A 17905-nucleotide genomic window follows, 5' to 3' on the forward strand; every position below is an offset into this window, starting at 1 on the left:
CCAGGACAGTCTAAACTTAAAATTAATAAAAATATAAAAAGTCCTGAGACCCCAAAAGACTTGTTAGGGATAAGCCTAATGGATACTTCCAATGGCTAAATGAAACAAGAAAAGTTAGTCTGTCGCCATTGTTAATTGTTGGCACAAGTGAGAATAAATGAGATGAAATATTTTGAATAATGACATTTGGTCAGGCAAGTCTCACAGCTGGATAAAAGTTGGGCATTCAGGGTGTTTGCAGATACTTTGTTAATTTCCTTCTGAGAGGGTTAACTTGAAAAGCAGGCAGACAGGGCAGGGATCCAGGGGAAACAAAAGCAGGTGGAACATAGGCAGGGGCAGACACGGCAGTTTGGGCAGCCTCATCACAGAAACCAACCAAGCAGAAATAACAAAATGTTTCTGGACTCAACGTGGGAGGCATGAACAACCAAGGGAGGGCCTGCAACAATGAGGTGAACTGACACAGAAACAGAGAGAGTTCAGCACAGGAACAGAGGAGGAAAACATAGAAACAGAGAAAGTTCAGGACCATTGCTGGGCAAGAACAATGGAGGGAATCAATCAGATGACAACACGGATAGATATAGAAACAGGCTGGTAGCAAATGTATACCCCTGGACTACAAGGCTTTATGGGGGGCGGTGGCGGGGGGGAGAGCTCATTATTGGGTCCTCTCCCCATTTGGGGAATCTGAATCTGCTTGTAATAAATTTTCCACACTTTGGCTTAAATCTTTTGGTCTTTGGAGCTCATTCTTCGGTGTCTGGAGACAGGACCCTGGGGGAAACCCCTCAGCTCACCATTCTGCATATCACTTGCGCTTATTTGGCAACAGCAAGGAGAGAAACAAAGGGCATCCCTTTTGAAGGAACAAAGGGATAATTTAAACTTAAATAGTGGGTAGCGACTCTACCCTTCTTTTCCATTTTTCATTTCAGTGTCATGGACTTTAGGTGTTAGATCACTTCTCAAAGGGAAACATCTTGCCCTGGGATCTAGCTAATGTTGTTTGGTTCTTAGACTTGATGGTTTCATTTTTTAAAAGATAATCATTATTTGCTAGATAACATGAGACCTGACTGAACCAATCTGCCTTTAACAAATTTTAGAAATAAGTGAAAATAGAAACTCTAAACAAAAGAATCATACGGGCCCTAACAGGTTTGGCTCGGTAGATAGAGCATCAGCTTGCGGACTGCAAGGTCCCAGGTTTGATTTCAGTCAAGGCCATGTACCTTGGTTGTGAGCACATCCCCAGTAGGTGGTGTACAGGAGGCAGCTGATCGATGTTTCTCTCTCATCAATGTTTCTAACTCTCATCTCCTTTCCTCTCTGTAAAAAAAATAAATAAATAAATAAATAATAATAATAATAATAATTAATAAAATATATTTTTAAAAGAATTATATGGGCAAATATGAATTCAGAACTCTCTCTCTCTCTCTCTCTCTCTCTCTCTCTCTCTCTCTCTCTCTCTCTCTCTCTCTGTGTTTGCAGTGTTCTAATATACTGGTTGTTTTCATGCTTCCTAGTCCCCCTGGACAGAAAGTGATCTAACTCGTTTTAGCAGGCAAGTCTTTGTCATTCCCCCCACCAATAATTAGTCAAGGAAGAGACATTGAGAACAAGAAGGCCAAAGGGAATCTTCTTTGGATGGAGGAAAAGGTTGTCGGGTACTCTTCAAATCATACAACATAAAATTCCACTGGGTGAGCCCAGCTCTGAACAAAAACAGAATTTTCTACTGCCATTCTAAACTTTGCAGCTTACGATTGACTATTAGACATCTAACTCCTTGGCTGACATTTAAACATATGGCCAACACATGCCAACTGTGTTTAAAGTTGAGTCCAAAAGTTCAAATGTAGAAGACTAAAAGTCCTTATTCATGTTTTCTTTCTATATTCTCCTGGAGATAAATCAGTGCCAACGGACTGTGTGTGGCGGGGTGGGAGGGGAGGTGGAAGGGAGATGCAGGAAGTGAGAGAGAGGAGAAAATCCTTCTCTGCTTTCCCTTCTCCCTCAGCAAGTGGGGAAGCAAGGTGACCCCTCACAGCAAGTCTTGGGGACCAGTAGAGCACACATCTAAAAGGGCACAGTCCATCCAGAGCAAGGTACAACTACCACGATTCCATGAAGGGGTGATATAATAGGGCAAAGTTTTAAAAATAAGCAAACATGTTAAAGATTTCAAGGTTCATTTAGAATTTTTGGCAATTACGTTTATCCTGCATAGTAGTAAATTTTCAGTGGTAGGAAATATATGAGAAAATAAAGCCCTGTGATTATATAACAATTTATGTTCTTACTTTGGGCCTAGCACTTTTTTTTAAAGCTATGGATGATTTGATTCTCTCAAAAAAAAAATCAACAAAGTAGATATGTATCATCATCTCCATGTTACAGATAAAATGTCAAATGCACTGAGAATCTAAATCTGTGGGCCCAGGCAACTGTGCTAGAAAACGGGGAAGCCAGGATTCAAACTAAGGCAACTTGGCCCCAGAATTTGTACCTTAATTGTAATGTTGTATTGATGTTTTGGGCTGGAAGAAGGGCTGTACTGATCAAATCCCTGTTATTCTTATTTGGAGAGGGCAGAAAGATGGACCCATTTTTAGAAATCTAAGGATTATTTTAAATCCTTATACCCACCTACCCACCTCCACCGAGTTATTAAAAGTAGAAAGAGCTAAAAAAAAAATTTAAAAAAAAATGTGCCACGTGTGAGTTTATACAAGAGAACCATAGTTTAGTAGTAAAAAGAAGGATGCAGCCCTGTGTGGGATAAAGGATGAGCTCTTCAGCATCATTAATGTGACAAAAACACAGAAGTAGATTGATGATAAACAGTGATTAGTGAAAATATGGTCTTCAGCTTTCCACCATTACCATGAAAGAACAATCCTAGACATCAGCACTAACTATGATTATAAACATTCGGTGACAAAATTAGAATAAGAGATATGCTCTTGAAGTGAGTACATTATTAGAAAGGGAACTTCAAAATGGCTGTTAGTGAAAAAGATTTCATCAGAAGGGCAAGTAAATTTATAAATAGATTTTTCTTAAAAGAAATCTAAAGAATTGAACACAAATCTTTCCTCCAGCTGACATATCTGCTTACTATTTGTGATAATACCTAGTTTATTCCTGTGATAATACTATTGTCTATGTCATTCCCATGTGACAATAATCTCACCAAACCCATAAAACCTCTTCAAAGCTTACCTTTCAAGCCATTCCTTTTCCTTGGAGCCCTATCTGATCATATGTCTTGTCTTTAAAATGTGTGACATTGAATACTTTTACTTCCCTGTATGTTGTCCATATTTTATGTTACCTTGTTATCTAAATTATAAACTGATGCTGGCCAGATATTTTTATCTACTTAAACACTGATATTATAAATTTATAAATAAGAGATACTTAGCATACTTGAATGGTTTTTAAAAAATATATTTTATTGATTTTTTTATAGTATCTTTTTTTTAATATATTATTTTTTATTTTACACAGAGAGAAAGGGAGAGGGATAGAGAGCTAGAAATGTCAATGAGAGAGAAACATCGACTAGCTGCCTCCTGCATACCCTCTATTGGGGATATGCCCTCAACCAATATACATGCCCTTGACCTGGGACCTTTCAGTCCGCAGGCCCATGCTCTATTCACTGAGCCAAAAATGGTTTGGGTATTTTATTGATTTTTTACAGAAAGGAAGGGAGAGGAATAGAGAGTTAGAAACAGCAATGAGAGAGAAACATTGATCAGCTGTCTCCTGGACACCCCCTATTGAGGATGTGCCTGCTACCAAGGTACATGCCCTTGACCGGAATTGAACCTGGGACCCTTCAGTCTGCAGGCCGACGCTCTATCCACTGAGCCAAACCAATCAGAGCTTGAATGATTTTATATTTCTAAAATCACCATGTAATCTTTAAAAGGGTGACAGAAGATATAAAATTGACTGTAAATTAATAGCTAGGAATCCAGGTAATGACATCATTACATAGAAGCAGATAAGAACTTTACAAATCCCAGGTATACATTGGTACTGTTGCCAAGATATATTCAAAATGTTCTCTCTCACAATAGTCCAAACTAAGAAGGCATTCACAATGTTCCATGGCAAGTTTCCATACATTTACTTATTCAATCAGCACAAGCAAGCTAAAGTGCTTGCAACTAGCATAGCCTGTTAACCATTTGTTCACTTCTTTTGCAGGCAGCCAACTGGAGTCGTCAAGCTGGCCAACAGAGGTTCCATAGAGACTTTCCAAGACTCTACCTCAAAGGGTTGGCAGGGGGCCATCTTTATAGGTTTTGAGTTTCCTAAACCACAATCCTACCCAAGGGGCAGAGTCCCAAACATTCGGCTTATTCTGCACGAAGCAAGAATTTGCTAGTTCTGCCAAGACCCACGAGTTTAAACACCTGCAGTCAAACTAGGTTTGGTTTGTGTTCCACCATAAAGTAAAAATATTTGGGTAGCTTGCAATACATTTAGCCTAGGAAACTTTATTTAGGCTAGTAGGCTGTAAAAGTTGTTGCTTGAAAGGATAAATAATGAGAATGGGGGTGGGGCAAAAGCTGGGAGCATAGGTAGATTAGTGAAAATGTTTTAGCATACCATATTAAAAACCAATAATCCAGTATAATTTATAACGTTAACACTTAAACAAATTCGAAAGAGAAACTATGTAAGTGATTCTTCTCTAAATCTTCTCAATATTACAGTGTACAAGAGCATTTCCCTATACAGTAGGGAAGTAATGCATCCTAGAGTTCTTAGGAATAAACAAAATGAAATGGGAACTTAATACACTGCCAGACCTATAGCAAATGCTCAAGGATGATAAAATTCCTTAGAAATCTTTCAATGACCAAAGCCTTTAAAGTCTTTCAATAGCTTTAATCCTTAATCCATTAAAAGAATCAACCCATTTCATAGTGTCTTCAAACTCTAGTGAAGAGTATGTTAGTAAAGCATCATTGTAACAACATAATATTTTCACTAGTTCAGATATTTACTCACAAACACCAAGGTAATAACTTAGAGTTGATTAATTATAATGCAGTCCCCAACACTTAATTTATACTAACATATTTAATCCTCAGAACAAAGCAAAAAATATCAAGTTCACTCTTCAGATAGGGGAACTGAGGCATAGAGACATAAAGTAACTTCTCAGGCTTACACAAATAGTAGGGCTGAGCTGAGACCTAAATAAATTAGAAGTTGAACAGCAAATATTCTTACTTCACCTGAAACAGGTAAAGAACAAGGGTCTTTAGTAGTAAAAATGCTGCTTTAATTAATTATCATTAATAATATATAGATTTTATATATTCCAAAAATCATAGAGGGTATAGTCTTGGCATTTAATCATCACCATAGTGGTTATATTTTAATATAATTGAACAATCAAAAGATAGAGGAAGAATAATTAAAGCCGACACAGTCTGTATCCAAAACGCCTACCCTTTTAGCTTCTAAAATACACAATCTCTGGCATTTGGCAAACTAGAGGTAATAAGGTGAAATTGTACTCTTCACCTATAACTAAGGATATTAGATTAAAGACATTTTTTACTCTATTCCTCGCCTCAGAACAGCTGCTAATAACAAAAATTTAAATAGAAACAAACAATCCTAAAATATAAATTTTAAAAAATATTTACCTAATAAGTTTGAAATAAAACAATAGAGTAATTCAAATTGACCAGTGTTCTAACCCTGTTTGTTGTTTTGTTTTGTTTTTCACACTTACCAGTGTGGTTTTGGGAAAATTATTCTTCTATTAGCATTTCCTTAAAGGGAAAATTTATCAAATGTTCTGCTGTTAGATGTACCAGATAAATTTATCAAAATGAGATTGCTTTTTATGTTTACTTAATTTAAAAAGTTAGAAGCTTGTTTGAATTTTCAAAAATGTTTTCTAATCCCATTTTAATATTTATGAGAGGCTTGAATTTGCATGCTTAAACATGGAATTTCCTTGTAAGTTTTCATTGTTGAAGAAATCTTCCAATAAAAAATGCAGTGTATTACCTAGACCATTGTCTGAAATGATTCTAAATCATTACACAATAATGACCAAGTTACCCGATGCATGGATATGCAAAGCAAGAATTGACTCCTGCCTCTTGCTTTCAGAATATCTCATAAAAAAAAAAAACAAGAAATGATATTTGATCAACCACCTTCTTTCTTTTATTGTAAATGCCTTCTTGAAGGAGACATTTTAAGTACACATTCAACCATTTATATTTAGTCCTGCCAGAAACAATTTATGGTCCGTTTGCCATTGGAAATCCAAACAAAGAGATCTCTGGGCTGCAACCATTTTTCTCTTTTCCTAGATAGAACCTTCTTGGCAGTGTGTGGCCTGTCCTCTCAAAGAGAACAAGATCCCAAGGAGGACTAAACCCTGCTACCTAAAGAGTGGCGCTCCTGCTCCAATCCACAGCATCGCAGCCCCTGGGAGTTCTTTGAAAATGCCGAGTTTGGGCCAGGAGGCATGGCTCAGTGGTTGTGCATCATCTATGAAGCAGGAGGTTCGACCTATGCAGCAGGAGATCGCAGTTAAATTCCTGGTCAGGGCATATGCCTTGGTTGCAGTGTGGGACCTACAGGAGGCAGTGGATCAATGATCCTTTCTCATCATTGAAGTTTCTATCTCTCCCTCTCCCTTCCTCTCTGAAATCAATAAAAATATAATTTTTAAAAAATGCTGAGTCTCAGCACTCACCTCAGGTCTACTGAGTAAAAATCTCCATTTTTAACGAGAGCCCTGGGTGGCTCACATGCACTTTAAAGTTTGAAAAGCCCTGGTCTCCCCAAATCTGGCCAATCATCAAAATCACCTTGGCGAGCTTTTCTAAGACACTAAGACTTGGATCTTCCCAGTGGAAATTCTTTTTTTTTATTTTTATTTAATATATTTTATTGCTTTTTTACAGAGAGGAAGGGAGAGAGATAGAGAGCTAGAAACGTCGATGAGAGAGAAACATCGACCAGCTGCCTCTTGCACACCCCCTACTGGGGATGTGCCCGCAACCAATGTACATGCCCTTGACCGGAATTGAACCTGGGACCTTTCAGTCCGCAGACCGACATTCTACCACTGAGCCAAACCAGTTTCGGCCCCAGTGGAAATTCTGATTCACTTAGTTTGGAATGGATCTAAGTCTCTGTTTTTAAAACGTCCACGCTTGGTCAAATTCATGAACCAATTTTTTTTTTTTTTATCAGTAATGCCCAGTGATTTATTCCATGAAGAGCAAATAGCTGTTCAGTTTCACGCAGGAAATTGCTCTCCTCTAAAGTGAGACATGCAGGTTAATTTTGACGCACCTAACCATGTCCCTTTTGAGGGAAATACTCTCATCTATAAAAGATAAAATTTTAGTTAGAGATAGGCAGTGATTTGTTCAAAATTACATTGTTAGTGCCTAATTCCAGGCCCAGGGGTTGAACATAAACATTCAGCCTAAAGTACAAGATCCTTCCCACCATGCCAGAACTGTCCTCTCCTTCTTTGTCTTTTACAATTAGTGAGTCTAGATGGACAATTTCCTCACTGCTCTGCGGTGAGAGAGGAATGTGGGGAGATAGACTGAAGGCCCCACTTTCACGCTAAGGCACCTGTTCCCTTCACTCTGGAAGAGGAGTAAATTAGACTAATTGGAATTACAATTGCATCTTTCCTTTCTTATCAAAGCTATCAGATGTACTCTAAACTCTACGATTTGAATATTATTTTCAAAACTCATAGAGAAAGAAAATGCCACCACTTCACCAACCTAACATCACTTCTATTTTTGTACTGCTTCTAGGTTTGTATTACATGTGTTATACACATTTATATCGAAACAATTACTAAAACTTCAGCTCCATCAATTCCTCAAAATCTCCCCTCCTAAAATAGATTGTGGTGACCTGAAAGTCACTGGATTCATTGTGGTACAGAAGCACAGCAGCAAGGGTAGGGAAAGAGAGAGGATTGAGGCCCACCGAGATTTCCTGCTTGCTGTGGAAACTTGGATTCGTAGCACAACTTTGATCACAGTGAGAGCAACATAATTTCTGCAGAGACATTCTCCTTCTCCAGTCCTGCAAGGCATTCTGTTTTATTTTTGTTCCAAAGTTACCAGACAGTGACATTATCAGTAATGTTGAATAGGCTCCAGGTCCAGATTTTCAAATTTCTGTAATTCTAAGAAAAAGGAGAGTATCTTCTTACTTGCGTATTTCCTCTCCCCTCAGGCAATCGCTCCACATATTTGTTCAGGGGGACATGGGTTAGAACAGTTTACAAACTGTTGGCAGGGAAAAACGAGTCTGGCTTGAGCCTTCCCCAAAGCTATCTCACTTCTACCAGAACTACTCAGATCTTTATGTTTCCTTTACATCACATGTCCATGTTGAAATTTTAAAAAGCAAGTTTCTGTGGTTTCGGACATTTGGAAGGTTGGTCTGGCGATGGGGTTTTCCTGTACTGCTAGTATGTGCTAATAGAGTGGAACATGGGAAATGCAGGGATAATGGGTGGCAAAGAAGAGGGTGAAATGCCCAGCATTTCCACATGTTGCTGTACACAGAAGCAAAATTTAGAGGTGTCTGCAAGGTTAAAACCTGCTGGTGTATTTTTCCCATAGTTGTTTTGCATTTCAGGCTGTTTATTTTCAACCGTAAAATAAACTAATTTGCCCCTTACAATTGTTCAGTCGTCGGCAAGCATGAGAACACGGATGGTAGTAGGATCCTTTCCAGTATCTCTAAAGTCATGAAATGTGTTCACACAAGTAAGACAGACCAGCCCTGGCAGGAAAAAAGTAAAATCTGTTTGTCATTGGTTCCACATATCGAAAACTCTCAGATCCTAGTGAAAAGCAGAATTCTGGAAACTCAACAAATCCCAGATGTCTTTCAATAGCTGAATGATTCAACAGTGTTACCCACAGACCATAGAATACTACTTACCAATAAAAAAAGAATGGACTCTCGATAAAGGAAACAACTCCTTTGAATGAATTTGCAGAGAAGTATGCTTATTTTTAAAAAAAATCTAATCACAAAGATTCACACTGTATGATTACATTTGTATAACATTTGTAAATGACAAAATTATTAAAATAGAGAACAGATCTGTGGATGCCAAGGGTTAAGAAAGATGGAGGAGGGAGGTTAATTTCAACAAATCTTTCAACAAAAGTTCAATAAAATTTTTTAAAAGAGGTTCTCTGATATTACCTCTGATGGTAAGAAAACTCACTTAATTACAATACTAATTACACCAAAGGGTTAGAATTTTCTATGCCTGCTCTTTCAGTCCTTCCCTCCCACGCTTGACCTTTGCTGAAATATGAAGAAGTAGACCTGTCTGTACCCAACCACATGTCTTATGATCTTATCATTGAAGTGAAAACCACCCAATTTTCTAGTGTCTGCAGGCTTTATCTGCAGGGTGGAACCTGCATTACCCTGGCTATAAGTGCTGGGAAACCAGTGCTCCCCTTTACAGCCATCTCTGCAGCATCCTTCAACCCTCACCCCTGCAGCAAACTGTGAAATGCATTTTCTATGTAGGATCCTAGGGCATTCCCCATAGAATGAAGCTCCAGTAACAAACAGGGGTAATGGGCTTGATCATGTACCCCTTATTGACTAACTTCCCTTCCCTGGCTTAATTTTCCACTCTTCAACTGGTTTTCCTAGAATCACCATCCCCAATCAAATTTATCATATTGAAATCTTTACCTTGGGCTCTATTTCTGAAAAACCTAAAATAAGACACTTTCTCCACAAACCTAGGAGTTAATTTTGATGGTTCTGGAATGGTCTCTTCTTCCTCCGCTTGTTTCTTCACTTCCTATACCCTAACTCAGACCTTGGAAGTATGAGATCTGAGGTCCTATTTTTTTCTTATATTTTCTTTGGCCGCCTAAGCATTCCTGGTTCTAGTACAATTTCCACTCCTTAGTAATTCCCTGAATTCTGTCAAGAGAAACAACCTCACCAGGTCTGGTGGTTCTTGGATAAATAGGAATAATATGCCTGCATTGCTGTCATCGCAGATTTACCCTGAGGATAAACTGGGACTGGGAAAGAATGAAGCATGATAAAATGTCGGAACATTTGTCCCTTTGTTTTCATAGGGAAAATACTCTGAAATCCCACTGCCCTGGTGTGACTGACTGTTGAAAGGAAGAGGCTGAGTCATCCATTTAATCTCTCCCTTCAAGACTTTCTCTGCATCCCAACGGTGCCAAGTGGCTTTTGTAACCAGAGTTAAGTCTGGTTCTGTCCTATCTTGTTAAAAATATCAAGATATCCAATTCTCTTTTTACAAGTTGTGTGCCCAAATCACTTCATTTCACGTTCAGCCTTAAGCCAGCAAAGGAGCTTAGGTTCTATAAAAAGCAGTCTCATTTATTATGTTGTTTTGGGTGAATCTTTAATAAAAGTGTCTGTGTCTTATGAATCTTTCCCTCCCCACATTCATAACAGAGATATGGAGATATGCTATTTCCCCTCTTTTAATTTCAAAACGAAAATGTTACCCACGGCAGACAACAATTATTATGAGGCACTTATTTTTCATGTAGCTTTCCCCTTCTTCGACTGAATGGAGGGATGATAAATTGAAGTTCTCTTATAATCTGCATTTTAAATAACAAAGGTCTCTCACACTTCTTGGCTAAAGTGGTGAAGACCTTTGGAAAAGAGAAAAAGCTTTAGGAGTAAAGGGATGAGAAATGTTTGGTGTGCCAAGTTCCAAGAAGATAGGTTCCCAAAGCCTAATGGGCAGGCTCTGAAGGGTTTTGCACAGAGCACACAACATAATTAAATTTTTGGGTTAAGGTCATTCTGAAATCAATGTGTCAGATGGATTAAGGAATGTCAGAGCTGGGTAGGTGGAAACTAATGCAGCTATTGAAATAATTCAAATGAGAACATTCAAATGAGAATTCAAGCTGTGACAGTAGAATGAGGATGGTGACAGCTCATATTTAAAAATTGTTAAAAAGATGAAATTGTCAAACCACGTGGAGTCATTCTAGGTGAGGATAAGATAGAGGAAGATATATACAATGATGCCCAGTTTCTGACAGGTAATTAAACTAATGATGATGTTTTTTTCTGATTTAAAAAAAAAAGAGACATCAGAAAAGAAGATAAATTGAGTTTTTAAAATGATGGGTTTAGAACATTCAGGTAGTGCCATTAGATGGATATATGTGAGATGTAACATTCTAGATCCCAGAAAAAGATTTTTAAGATGGAGATAAGATTTGGAGTCATTAGCTAATTGATGAGATTTCAGAGAAAGTATGGGTTGGGAATCGGGGGAGGGAGGCATAGGCGTAGGATCAGAACATGAAGAATAACAATATTTTTGGAGAAGGAGAAAGAAGTAGTTCTAGTGAAAAAAGAACCAGGTGACAGTGATGTTAAGGAAGCCAATAGAAAAGGAAGTTTTAAGAAGGAGGAAATAATTAATGAGGCTGTATAAAATATGCTTCTAATCATTTAGTTACTAGAAGGTCGTTGGCAACCTCAGCAAGGGGGAATTTGCAATAGACTGAGGTATGAAATGGAAGCCAGTCTTGTTCATTGATGCAAAGTCACCACCTAGCCAAAGATTGCTCCCTCCCCTCACCAGTTGTTCAGTATATATTTATTGAATGGTTGCACTATATATCTTTTTCTAAGTCACATAACAAACAGTGATGAGCAGAATTATTGTTCTTTCCTCTTAGTGTACTCAAAATTCAGTGATTTTTCATTCTCTTATCTGAAAGCTTGTCTGATAGACTAATAATCATACTTGTTCAGCTATATCCTCTACATTCTGTGTACCTACTCTCTTGCCAGGGGTGACCAGCAGCCCGGAACAATGGATGAACAAATTACTCAGACACACTTTGACTATGAAAGAGAGGGCTAAGGGGCTCTTGGCTCTAGCAGCCATAGCAGCCTCTGTTGCCTCCCTCATTAGCTTTCTATTGGAATTTTTATCTTTAGATGCAATCAATAGGGTGAGTAATCTTGGGAGGACATGTGTGTTTATGTTGTCTTCTAGGCAAGGGCATCCAAGGATTAAGTATAAGGATTCCAGTAAACACCTGGGGGTCTACATATGCACAACCTTGTTTGAAAAGGTCAAGGAATAATTAGGGACACTGCCTTCCACACTCCCATAAGTCTCCCCTAAGTCAGAATTCCACACACTTCCCTTTGCTCAGAATGCCCTCCTTCCAACTTTCCAACCAAGTCTCTTGTGCTCCCAAACACTATTCAATTATTCTTGCCAGGATTTTTTTAAAAGCCCTTTTTTTTTGCCAACTAGTTTAAAGTAAATTTAAATGCTTTTTTTTTTTAATCGTGGTAAAAGAATAACATAAAATTTACCATCTTAATTATTTTTAAGTGTACAGTTTCCTAGTGTTAAGTATATTCACATTGTTGTGCACAAGAACTCTATAATTTCTTCATCTTGCAAAACTGCAACTCTATACCCATTGGACAACTACCCCCCATTTCTTCCTCCCCTCAGTTTCTGGCAACCATCATGTCACTCCCTGTTTGAATTTGACTACTTTAGATACCTCCTATAAATGGAATCATACAGCACTTATCTTTTTGTGATTATCTCATTGTCCTCAAAATGCATCCTGGTTGCACCATAAAAAGATGTGCCTCATTTTAAATATTCCTGGCGTTTTTGTTTTGTTTTTTTCTCATAAGAGTTCAAAGAATCCAGCAACACATATAAAACACAATTTCAAATTAATTAGGAATCATAAGGTTTTGCCCATCTATTTTGTGGGTTTCTTTAACATGGAGAAAAATAATTCTTCTTAGAAATCACCAAGTGATAGGAAACCCACTGACTTTAAGACGCCTACTCCATGTTTCAATTAATCTCACCATTAAAAGCTAACACTACTCTACTCTATGTACTGTTCTGAAATACATTTTTTAAAATCCTAGCATTTGACAGAAATAAAACAAATACCTGATACCAGTTTAGAGCACTGATTTTCCTTAAAACATTAAAACATTATTTAAGTCACCTTTGTTTTTCTGGCAGCTAACTATTCTCTTCCTTGTATCATTAAACTGTAGCTACTTATTAATTATCCACCACCAGATGACTGCAGTAGCACTGTTTTGCAAATACTAGCTCTCTGGATTGGGGAATGAAAAGAAGGAGCAGCACAAAAAAAGAAGGGTTAGGCCGAAACCGGTTTGGCTCAGTGGTAGAGCATCGGTCTGCGGACTGAAGGGTCCCAGGTCAGGGGCATGTGCGGGCACATCCCCGGTGGGGGGTGTGCAGGAGGCAGCTGGTTGATGTTTCTCTCTCATCGATGCTTCTAGCTCTCTGTCTTTCTCCCTTCCTCTCTGCAAAAAATCAATAAAATATATTAAAAAAAAAAAAAAAAAGAAGAAGAAGAAGGGTTAGAATCAAACCCGGATGATCAGAAACAAAGAAAAACAGCCTGGTATCTCAGCGGCTGAGGGCTACATCCTTCAGGACAGAGTTCACCATAATGAAGCTCCCAGATTCCCAAGTAGTATAACTGTAGTTTCCAACAGCATCTCAGAAATACCATGTTTCCCCGAAAATAAGACATCCTCCGAAAATAAGACCTACTCACAGGTTTCCTTCTGAGTGAAAGATAAGGCATCCCCCGAAAATAAGGCCCCCCCTAGGCTAAACATGAGAGATTTGGTCCACTGATTCTGAAAGAAATGGAGTCACAAGAAATTCACCAGGAAATTCAGGGATTGGATTGTTATGATGATGTTCCAGAAGATGATGACATGATCGTCATTGAATAAATGAGTAAATTCTTTATACTGTAGGATTCACAGTTTGTCTGGTTTGTGTTGACAACTACCGTACTACCGTACCATATACAGGTAATAAATTTCCTTTATTTTCATTTAACAATTAATGTGTACCGTATTCTTCTTCGTGGAAAAATAAGACATCCCCTGAAAATAAGACCTAACGCATCTTTGGGAGCAAAAATTATTATAAGACACTGTCTTATTTTCGGGGAAACAGGGTAGGAAGCCCATTTCCACACATTTTGAATATATATTTTATTGATTTTTTTTTCAGAGAGGAAGGGAGATGGATAGAGAGTCAAAAACATCCAAGACATCCAAGAGAAAGAAACATTGATCAGCTGCCTCCTGCACACTCCCCACTGAGTATGTGCCCACAACCAAGGTACATGCCCTTGACTGGAATCAAACCAGGGACATTTGAGTCCACGGGCTGATGCTCTATTCACTGAGCAAAACCGGTTAGGGCTTTCCACACATTTTTATTTGTGGTTTGGTCAACAACAAATTGAAAGTGAGAAAAGATAAGGTCTCACTTCCTACATAGACGGAAGATGAGGCTCATCCCGTCTTTGTGCTTGTACCGGCACTTCTCAGTTCTGCCACACAGCTTGTCCAGTAAAAACTGAGTTCACTGCAGATGATGTGGCTCTTCCTTGGCCAGGTACAAATGTCTGGACTCCCGAGGGCAAACATGTTTACCTATTTTTACTAGGATTGAGCAAATAAGCGCTAAACACTTCCTTAAAACTTGAACTGATCCTCGACATAACCTTTTGGCAAATTCCAAAAGGTTTTGTTGCCTGAGGTTTTCAACCTGATATTTTCTCTTGTTCTTCTCTTGTCTCTTAAGCCAACCTTAGTCATCAAAAACAAATGCTTTCAGAAAGATTTTATCAGCTCTCCATGCAAGATACTAGGAAAAAAAAAACACCAAACCATGATTATTCTGTGTACAGAGTTACCTAAAAGATCTTTCTAAGTGTTTGTCAGGCAAGAAGTACTCTTCTTTCCACCATAGAACACAAGCAGTACAGATAGTACTATGGCATTATTACAAAGATTTTCTAACAAAGATTTACTTTTCAGAACAACCCACAAATATAAACTGAGATGAATAGAAATTCCTTTATATGGAAGAGGCTAATGATTGAATTTTACTCCTCTATCTACTCAGAGAAAACTTGACACTCTCAGATGCCCTTCATATAACTATTCTTGATGCTAAGGATCCAGAGTTAGCTTTGAAATCATGACCTGAGTTTTCATCAAACTACGTAACTTGATCTAGAATGAAGCTGACCCTCTCTATCCCCATGCTCTCCGAAGTTTTGAGTTACCTTCTCTTAGCCTAACAACTGATGTGTGAGGCACAACTGTACAACAATAGTAATTATCTTTTAATTGAATTTATTGGGGTGACATTGGTTTATAAAAATGTACAGGTTTCAGGAATACAATTTTATAAAACATCATCTGTATATTGTATTGTGTGTGTATCATCCCAGGAACTCATAGGAGGGACATGAGCACAAGGTTGTCCTGTGCTGGTGGTAAAAACCAAACAGAAACAAACCTGAGGTTCATATACCATTAGGATCTTGTCTGAAAGAGCCGGTGGGCTGCTGAGAAATTCTCCAGTTTCCACACATTACCTTCTCATTATTAGGGGCATCTTCTCATCTCCTTTTAACCTCTAGAGTCACCCTCCCTGCACAACAAAGCTATTGTGGGAAGGGGAAGCGCACAGAGTACAATTTGTGCCATGTTAGGGAAGACTTTGGTCTGAGCCCTGGGAGTTAGAGGGGTCCAACCTTGGTACTCTGCCAAAGGTGAGATGTGGGTGAACTGAACCACAGCTTACATAGAGGTTTGACCACTCCAGTAAACACTGAATCTTTTGTTTCAGCATTCGAAGGTAGCCTACCCTTTCTTGGGTATGGAATATAGGATTAAATTCCTCAAAAATATAAAGAATTAAAAGCATTTTAGAAGCCAGCTCTTTATATAGCAACCTTATTCCCTTTTGACATTATTTATTACTAGTGGCCTGGTGCACAAAATTTGTGTATGGGGAGGGGTGTTCTTCAGACCTGCCTGCAGCCTCTCCAATCTGGGACCCCTCGGGGATGTCTGACTGCTGGTTTAGGTCCGATCCCTGCGGAATTGAGCCTAAACCAGTAGTTGGGCATCCCTCTCGCAATCCGGGACTGCTGGTTCCTAACCACTTACCTGCCTACCAGCCTGCTCTCCTTCCACTTTCCCCTGCCAACCTTCTTGCCCTCAACTGCCCTCCCTGCTGGCCTGCTTACCCCCAACTGCCCCCCACTGCCAGCCTGCTGACCCCTAACTGCCCCCATCACCAGCCTGATCACCTCCAACTGCCCTCCCTTCCTGGCCTGATTGCCCCTAACCACCTCTGCCTTGGCCCTGCCACCATGGCTTTGTCTGGAAGGACATTTGGAAGGTCTCCCAGTCTAATTAGCATATTACCTTTTATTAGTATAGATCATTGTTGTTGTTGTTGAAAGCCTACTAGCCATTATTTTAGAACATTTACTATGTCTTTCTTTAATCCTAACAATAACTAATCCTGGACATAAATTTAATTGCCCCAGGGCTTGCTACTGAGAAAGTTGCCTATGATTTGGAAATAAATACAAGATAATCGCTTCTCTGATACCAAAGACTCAAATATCTCACTAAGCTCAAGTTGCCTTCTCTCCTTCTTTTTAACAATGTTTTCCTTTCAAGACATACCTAATTCTGTTTGCTCTTCAGAAGATAACTAGTGAAGTTGATGAGTTAATCTGACCAAAGGTCATCTTCTTTCTTCTCCTGAGCATCCCAGGCATTTGTCACCATAGGCTTTTTGAAATGATGTCAGACCCAAGGAGGACATTGGGCATTTCCAATCAGCCATAAAAGGAGATTAAACTCTGACAAAAATAGAAGTAATCCAGGGCCATAAAACCTTATGATTTCTCTCAAATTAAACAAATATTTGAATAGAAAAACTATTCCATCTTCCTTCTCACAATAACCCATTGTACTGGGTTGAATCCCACAAAATCTATGTCTATCTAGAACCTAAGAATGTGCTCTTATTTGGAAATAAGGTCTTTGCAAAAATAATTGGTTAAAATTGGGTTATATTAGAGTGTGCCTTACAATACTGGTGTCTTGTAAGAGAAGGGAGAAGGGGATTCAGGCACAGGGACATAAAGGAGACATATGTAAATATCTGTGTTTTCTTATGCTCTTAGGCTCTATAGCAGCGGTTCTCAACCTGTGGGTCGCAACTCCCAGGTTGAGAACCACTAGCAGGGTTACCTAAGACCATTGGAAAACACAGATATTTACATTATGATTCATAACAGTAGCAAAATTGCAGTGATGAAGTAGCAATGAAAATAATTTTATAGTTGGGGGTCACCACAACATAAGGAACTGTATTAGAGGGTCGAAGCATTAGAAAGGTTGAGAACCACTGCCTTTGAGCCTTCAAAGGGAGCACAGTGATATAAGGTGACAGGAGAAAGCTTGAGTTTGGGTGGTGGGCACACAGATCTTATAATATAGAAACCCACACCTGAAACCTATACGTTCATATCAACCAATGTCACCCCAATTAATTTAAAGAAGAGAAATTGCAAAATAATTAGTGTATTTCTTTTAAATTTTGTTTTAGATATTTTATGTAAATAAAACCAATTCCCCTAATAAAAACACTATTTAATGAACTGACTCTAATATGCTAAACTAAAACATTCATTTTTAGATAAATGAATGCTTTTTATCAAAATCAGATGAAGGCTATCCCAAAAGTCAACAGTAAATCACGTTTATGTTTGTTCTAGCCAGAAAATGCTTTCAGAGTGGTGTTTGTATAAACAGTTCTTTGCCTAAAGTTTTACTACAAAACTCCTAGCGAATACTTTGTGAGGCTCTTTAGAAAAACACAGTTTGAGTTCAAGTCGGTTGCTTTTCCAGGATAAGCAAGCAAGAGTCTTGGATGGAGTGTGGCAATCCCTCC

This window comes from Pipistrellus hanaki, assembly GCF_964339955.1.
Source record: "Pipistrellus hanaki genome assembly, chromosome: 3".
In the NCBI taxonomy this organism is placed as follows: Eukaryota; Metazoa; Chordata; class Mammalia; order Chiroptera; family Vespertilionidae; genus Pipistrellus; species Pipistrellus hanaki.